General features: G+C 44.1%; 1 pseudogene; it reads right to left on the reverse strand.

Moving 5' to 3' along the window:
* Positions 1-2541: 2541 nt before the first annotated feature.
* LOC119346635 lies at positions 2542-6657 on the reverse strand (annotated as a pseudogene).
* Positions 6658-8255: the final 1598 nt, after the last annotated feature.

Here is an 8255-nt window from a genome sequence, read left to right on the forward strand (position 1 = left end):
CAAAAAAAAAAATGTCTGCCACTTTGTTGCTGGGGGGGCTGTAGCGAGTCGGGCACTGTAGAGACTTGGGGTACTATCAATTTTATTTGTTTTAAATGATTATTTTTCAAAATGTGGCCATTTTTTGAAAATTTGAGAACTTCTTTGAAAACGTGAACATTTTTTGAAAATTTGAGAACATTTTACGAAAATGCGAACATTTTCAAAAATATCTGAACTTTTAAATATTTTCTGAAAAACATGGTCAGTTGTTGAAAATGTTGAACCTTTTATTGAAAAATGTAAACAATTTTTAAAATTTGTGAACATTTTTAAAATTCCAAAACATTTTGAAAAATCTGAACATTTGAAAAATTATAAAATAAAAAACCAGTAACAGAAAAAATTGGACCAGAACCTTTAGAAGGTTACCAAAAGCGGTAAAAATCAAAAAGAAACCTTGTGAAAGCTTCGCAAAGCCGGAACGCTTGGTGCTATGGCTAACGTGGCCGGCCCGCTATGGTCGTTAGCTTGGTTTTCTTGTGCGTTTCCTCGACATTTGGACGCCGCAAAGAAGCCCCTCCATCGCAAAGCCGGAATGCTTCGTGCTATACTGCTGTGTCTAATCATATTTTTTTAATGCATGGCATTGCTTGCATATATGGGCGATGATATGTGTCGCTCGTAGCGACCGGAACAGCTCAAGTCGCTGCTATTGGGCGGCCCAATAATGCGGTTTTTTCACCTTTTTTTCCTATGTGTTTTTTTACTTAGGTCATTTGTTTTTTCCTCGGTCGGTTTCTAATTAAAAATTTTCACAAAAAATCCAAAAAATGTTCACAAAATAGAAAAAAGTTCCTGAATTTAAATAATATTCACGAAATCAAAGAAATGTTCACCAAAGTCAATAAATTCTCAAAAAATGTTTGCATTTATAAAAAATCAGGGATTTTAAAAATGTTTGTGAGTTCAGAAAATATTAGTGAATTCAAAAAATATTTGTGAGTTCAAAATTTATTCACAATTTTTAAAAATATTCATGAATTCAAAAAGATTCACGTATTCAAAAAAATCTTGCGAATTTGAAAATATTAATTATTTAGAAAATTTATTCTTAGACATGAAAAAATATGCACAAAAGATATTTCAAATTTGTGAACATTGTTTGAGATTGCAAACAGAATTTGAAAATTCCTAATATTTCTTGGAAAAACTGAACATTTTTTAAAGTGTGAAATGTTTTCTGAAGAAACATGAACTACTTTTAAGTTCAATTGTTTTTTTTGGGAGAAAAGAAACAATTTATGAAAGTCCAAACAAAATTTGAAGATTTTGACAATTTTTAAAGAATTTATGAATATTATATAAAAAAGGAAATAGAAAAAAAGGAAAAAAAATGCAGGAAAATAAGTTTCAAAAACCTAGGTTCCGAAAACCGGTAAAAACTATCTCGAAACCTTTTAGAAGGTTCCCAAACTGGCTGAGAAACTGTTCATGAACCCGTCCAACTCAAGCGAACACACTCTTTCTGGGCCGTGCCAGCTTAACGCTCATAGCGACCTTCACGCGAATCTTATTGCTCACAATAAGGGATAAACTGAAATCACTAATTAAGAAATACTCCTTTCAAAGATCACTTCCACCTTCCAGGTTGCGACAAGTGGCGCATTGCATGTGCGCCACTTGTCGCAAACGGGAATTTTCCATTTTTTTTCGTAGATCTGTTCATTCAAAATGTTTTCTTTTTTAAACCGTGCATCCAAATCTCAAACCATTTTCACCGTTGGATTCCTCGCGTTGAGATCTTCAAAACTAGATCCTATGTTGAAAGGTTTTGACAAACTTTTTTGTCGAAAAAACCGGACGAAAAAACCACACTGGGAGCAAAAAAAAAAATTCACTTTACAAAAGCCGTTTCCGGGAGGAACGGCTGTACCTCTCGCGGAAGCAAATCCGTGCCTCTCACAGAAGAAAAACGACCTAAGGGAAAAAAAGAAACGTATTTTTTTCGTTTCTGGGAGGCACGGCCGTGCCTCTCGCGAAAAAAAAAACACGTTCTTTTTGTGTTTTCGAGAGGTACAACCATGCCTCTCGCGGAAGTAAATATGTGCCTCTCGCGGAAGCAAAACCGTGCTTCTTATGGAAGAAAAAAAGATCTTGAAGTATCTCTCGTCCATCCCCGTAAAGATCTTGAAGTATCATTCCCTTTACACTTGAGCAAAAAGCACTCATAAGAAAATTACTTTGTTGAGCACGAGCCCTGAAAATTGATCTTGTGACACTAATTAACATCAATTGATCCGGCGCAAGCAAATTGTGGCCACACCCGGTCAAGCAGAGCCGGACTGATGAATTAGAAGTATTATGAGAATTAGTCATTGCTTTGGGAAATTTGGAAATACATGTCCGTCCTTGTCAAGATATTAGAACTAGTAGAAGGGTATGTGTGCTTCGCCGCACCGAGCACACCGGGAAATACAACACGGATATATCAATGTAGCACAAAAGAACATCGAAAGTTTTAAAACAAATTGCTCCATGTGTAACAAGGGGAGAATAAGCTTAAGTCGCCAACGCCAAGCATGACCATTTTGGAGGAACGGCCACACAACCAACGGTCCACATTCATAAGCACTCAAGTATTCATGAATTAATGCATATGGGTCTCTTGTGACTTGTGAGCAAGTAAAACATGGCTCTGTACAAGGAATAAAACACAATTTTTGGACTGTATGTACATGTTGCACTAGAAATGAACTGGTACTTTCATCTCTGCCGCCGGGGAGGCGGTGGTGTCCCCGAGGGAGCGGGGACATAGGCCAGCCTTGAGCTCGTCGAGCTCTGGGGTGAGGCAGCCGGCGACCTTGGCACTCTCCTAGACTATCTCGGATCCATCGTGTATAGGGCCGGGCGACGGCACGGGAGATCGGAGAGGCGACGGGATTGGCATCGGGAGGGCGGATCTGGACGGAGGGAGGGCGGCTGCACCTTTTTTTGGAGAGAGACCTTCGACTTAGGAGGAGGAGACATGTGAGGATTGGGAGGAGGGAGAGATGGATTCAAGGGGAGAATTCCAGGATTGGGAGGAGGATATTTTCCATCTCGTCCATCTCTCCTTCACCTGCTCAAACATAAAAGAAGCTGTCATAAGAGAATAACATACTAGTTTTGTTTTTGCGGGGAAGAAAATAACTATGTTGAGCGTACGGAGGCAGTGAAGTTGATCCTGGAACTAACGAACATTAACTCATCCGAACCAAGAAAAATACTACTCACTAGTATTGATTTGCTACGGTGCGGCAGCATATAAAGATTGGGGTCGTTAGTGATCAACCGCCTTAATATTTGGAACTAATTAACGTGTGGACAAACAGACATGCATAGATATAGATATCAAAGAAAATGGAAGGGGGACAAGAGCTACTAAGCTTAAGCTGCCTACGTATGTACGTACCTCGCATCCTTTCCGCCGCAGCTCATTTGGTGTGTTGTCATCTTCAGAAATCTGGTCCAGCATCAGGTAACTGAGGGACGGAAGGTGCAGCAACCCATCAGGGAGCTTGCTCATCTTCCACCCTAGAAGTGCCAGGTGGGAGAGCTTTGGCATTGCCCCGACCTCCATCCTCCACTCCTCGGCGGAAAAATTAACAAGTTCTAACTCTTGCAGCCGAGGAAACCCTTGGGCAGAGCAGCACATGGTCTGGCCTTTGTACCCACACATGGTCCTCAACTCCAACACCACAAGACAGGGGAGTTTCTCCAGGATCGGCATCGGGTCTTGTTTTATGACATTAGCATATAGAACAAGACGACGTACGCTTTGTGGGAACACAGCAGGCAGCTTATCGAGCCCATTAAATTTGCGGAGACTAATATCAACCAGGTGAGGCATGTTTAGAAATATGTTGAGCACCTCCACTGGTATACTGGGGTACACCGAAAAGGAGAAGGTTGTTAGTTGATTCAGCTGGCCCAAGAAAATCATCATGTCATGACAGCGGAAACCCAAGCGGTCTCCTTCGGCTGCAGGAAAAAGATCCAACACAAAGCTCTGTAGCTCTTTCAGCTGCAGTCGCACACTCCTTGCAGGTGGTGGTGGAGAAAAATTTCTCACACTAGAAAGGTAAACATGCCTTAGAGTAGGAATATCCCAGAGAGAGCTTGGTACCACTGACATCAAATCTGTGCATCTGAGATCTATAGTCTGCAAGTAAAGCAGTTTGCCAATTGAAGAAGGGAGCACCACATCTTCACAATTTCTCAACCTAAGCAATCTTATGTGAATGCACCCACCAATTACGTTGGAGAAATCTTTTAGTGTTGATTTTTCAATGCAAAGAACTCTCAGGAATCTCAGCTTAGGAAGGGACACTGCTTCAGGCTCAAAGCCAAGCAGACTTCGGACATTAGGTGTCGCAGGTAAAATCTGATCACTCAAAGTTTGAAAACTAAAACGATAAGATGTCAAGTTATCAGATGATGATGCACCAGCTTGGCCTGCAATTTTTTTAGAGTGCATTACATGTCAGAGAAAAAGCTAGCCGCATACAAGGACATATAGTGAATTTAAAAGTGGAATCAATTAATAGGAAGAGACCAGCAGACGAAAGCTGACCTGCAGTTTTGTTGTTAGTATCAAGAAAACCATCTTGTCTTGCTTCTTTTATGCACCAGTCATGTAAGATATCATGAATCCTTATTGTCTCTATCCATCCATGTGCCGTACTTCTGCGAACAACTTGGACCAAGCTTCTTTGAGCCAACTCGGTTACATAGCTCCGTGTTGTTTCTTCTAGTGTATGGTTTGGTGTATGTGGAATGAAACTTTCTGCTATCCACAACTCAATAAGATGCGGCACATGTATTTCATAATCCTCAGGAAAAGCAGCAAAATAAAGTAAACAAGATCTCAAATGATGATTTGGTAGGTCCTTGTAACTGCGTGCCAGTATGACACTCATCATTTGTCCATCCTTGGTTGCTGGCCAATCAGAGAGTATATCGGACCATATTTGTGCATTTAGATTTTTAGACAGATAACCCCCCAAAACTCCAAGTGCAAGTGGCAATCCATCACATTTCTTTGCAAGGCTTCTCCCAAGCTTTTCAAACTCGTCCACATCATGTATGGCAGACCTTTTGTATGTTGGTAAAGCTTTGCTACTAAAAAGTTGCCAACTTTTCTCTTCATCTAATTTCTTCAAAGGATGAACATAGGTTGGCATCTGAACATGGTTTGCAACATCTTCTTTTCATGTCGTTAACAGTACTCTGCTACCATTAGTTGCATCTGGAAAGACTGTAATCATTCCGTTTAATTGCTCCCATGTATCTGTTTCCCAAACATCATCAAGAACTACTAAGTACCTCTTTTGTGACAGAAATTCATTGATCTTCTTTCCCACCTCATACTCTTTCATTTGGTCAACAGACTCATCCTTGTGCCCTGTGATTTGTTTCATAATATCCTTTAGTAAATCAACACCCTTGAACTTTTGAGATACAGTCACCCAAGCAAGTGTGTCAAAGTGCTCCTTAACTCTAGATGAAGTGTAGACCTTTCTAGCAAGTGTTGTTTTTCCTGCCCCGCCCATGGCAACTATAGACACAACACTAAGCAGGTAATCATTGTCAACTAACTTGTCCACTATTTCTTTGTGCTCATCCTCAAAACCAACCATGAAAACATCATCTTCAGAGTTTTGATGTATAGGACCATCATCTTGTGAAAAATCGTCCTTTACAAAAACATTGTTATCCAGACTAATATTCAGATTTTGTGCGCATGCAAAAATCTCCTTGATCTTCCTTTTTACACGTTGAATTTCAACACCGATTTTACGAAGGGTTACCAAGTCATTCGGCAATCTAGCATACCTTGAAATAGCACCCATGAATCCCTTCTTGAGCCTGTTTCTCTTCTCCATATAATCCGCAGCTTCAATGACATTCTGAGCTTCATAAGCCGCAGTCCTAATCTGGCTCAGCAAGACTGCAACCCTTGCATTTCCTGATCTCCACTTGCTATCAACATCTTTGAGGTAGGCCTGCAACCTCATCAGTTCTTCCTTCAACAGCCCCACTTCAAGGTTGACTGCACACAAGAATGTGGTCTCCTGGACTGCAAGATTTCCCACGCTCCCGAGCACGGTGTTCACAGCCGACTGCGCCATCGCCCCTTTCTTCTTCCCCCCTCAAAGACAGGGAAAAGGCTCGGACTGCAAGCCTGCAAGTAGCCATGGTTGACTGTGAGAACGTACTGTAGCGAGGAGAGGAGGATAAGACGAGAAAAGGTGCAAGAGACAGATCTGAGAGACTCACCGATGGGATTGTGCAGACTGCGGCCGACGGGAGCAGCACACCGTTCCCCGGCGGCTTCAACCACAGCACGGGCGGCGGTGCTTCCCCAGCCCAGATCCCTCCACGTGGCTCGCTCTCCGGCACGCCGAGGCCTCCTCCGTGCACGGTTGCGGTGCGGGGTGTTAGCAGTGTAGCGGCGTTGTCCTCCCTTGGACGGTGTGGACGGAGGCGTGCTCGGGCGGCGACTGTGGCGCTGTGCAGGCGGCGGCTCGAGGAGAGAGAGAGAGCGAGAGACGGAGAGAGTGAGTGAAAGTGCAGCTGCTGTTTCTTACACCGCTCACATGCCGACCTCGCTGGCCAAGACTCGAAACAGTGCTAGCTAGTCTATGCACAGCATTCACACCCTCTATTCAATGCGTGCAGTGAATTATTGCGGTGTCAGATGGACACAGGAAGATGATAACGTTCAACGGAAAGAGGGGAAAGAGGGGAAAAGGAGAGCGCACATGGTGGGTCGGTATGTCACAGCCCAACAATGCTAAACTGACCGCTTTTTATGGGAGTAATTAGAGCAACTTCGACGCGCAGACTTAAAAGGCCATTTTGTCCAATTTTTTGTCTATTTGGGACACTCATCTCTGCTTGCGCATTTGGGTTTGCGCTTACGTCCAACCCTGGCCCAACCCATTTTTAAAGTGGCGCGAAAGAAATAGCACACATATTTTAAAAATATAAAACATTAATTAAACATTAACGTCGGCTACAAAGGCCAGGGAGAGTCCACGGGTTCACGTTACATTAAGTATAAAAACATTTAATTAAACTGGAAACTATGAGGCGCGCTGTCCTAGTCGTCGTTGGAGCTAGTGAGGTTGACGAGAGTCGGCAACGGGCGAGCCTACGGGAACGCTGTCTCCCAAGGTGCGACGACGTCATTCGCCACTAGCTGGGCTGCGCCACCATGGGCAAGGCGATCCTCCTCCTCCCAGTGGCGGAGACAGGGGGGGGGGGGACCAGCAGGGGCCCTGGCCCCCCCTAACACCATGGATTTAGTGATACTTTGTTGATGAACAGTGCGAAAATTAGTTATAATTTGCTGTTAAAAGCCTTTTCCTCGTTGGATTGGCCCTCCCCAACTAGTTTTCACAGCATTTGGCCCCCCTAATGCTATTTTCCTGGCTCCGCCGCTGCCTCCTCCGCCTCGCGGCGTTCTTCCTTGGCGTCGCACTCCAGCTGCTCGAGGTGCTCGCCCTCACGGCGCTCCTCCGCAAGCTTGCGCTGCCGTCATTGTTCAGGTACATCTGCTCCTGGGAAACTGCTGATGCTGGGCAAGCTGTTTGCTGCTGCTGTTTCTACTCACATGCATCGACGTCGCTGGCCAAGACTCGAAACAGTGCTAGTGAATTATTGCATCTACTGCATGGGTATACTGTTTTCTCCATGTGGCTCCAGGGAAGAGTGGAAAAGGTAGACCGCCCACAGGTTCAGTCTTTTTATTTTAAATTAAACAGAAGAGGGGTCTCGAAGGACCCCGAAGGTATTTCTGCCAACAGTACAAGCAACAATTACACAAGCACCAACATAACACAGAAAATTACAGAGAAGTCCTTGCTTTTTGCAAAGAGGACCCCAGAACAGAAAATAGAAAATCAATCTAGTCCTTAAACACAGCACCAAACGGAAACCAAAGCCGCCGTCGCCGGGGACGAACCACTTGGGGCGGCGGCTTTGCTGCGCCATCTCCATCAAGCCTGCATAAACAGCAGCAGAAGCTCGGCCCATCAGACGATGGCGCATCGGAAGAAAAGAGCGCACTAGTAGAAAACAAGGCTTTGGTCCAGGCCGGGTAAGCCCATTAATCCAGGTTCACTCACGAACCGGGACCCATGGGGCATCGGTCCCGGTTCGTGAGGCCAGGGGGCCGGCCAGGCCTCGTGGGGCATTGGTCCCGGTTCGTCTGGCCCCTTTGGTCCGAT

Source organism: Triticum dicoccoides, unplaced genomic scaffold (genome assembly GCF_002162155.2).
Source record: "Triticum dicoccoides isolate Atlit2015 ecotype Zavitan unplaced genomic scaffold, WEW_v2.0 scaffold45853, whole genome shotgun sequence".
Lineage (NCBI taxonomy): Eukaryota > Viridiplantae > Streptophyta > Magnoliopsida > Poales > Poaceae > Triticum > Triticum dicoccoides.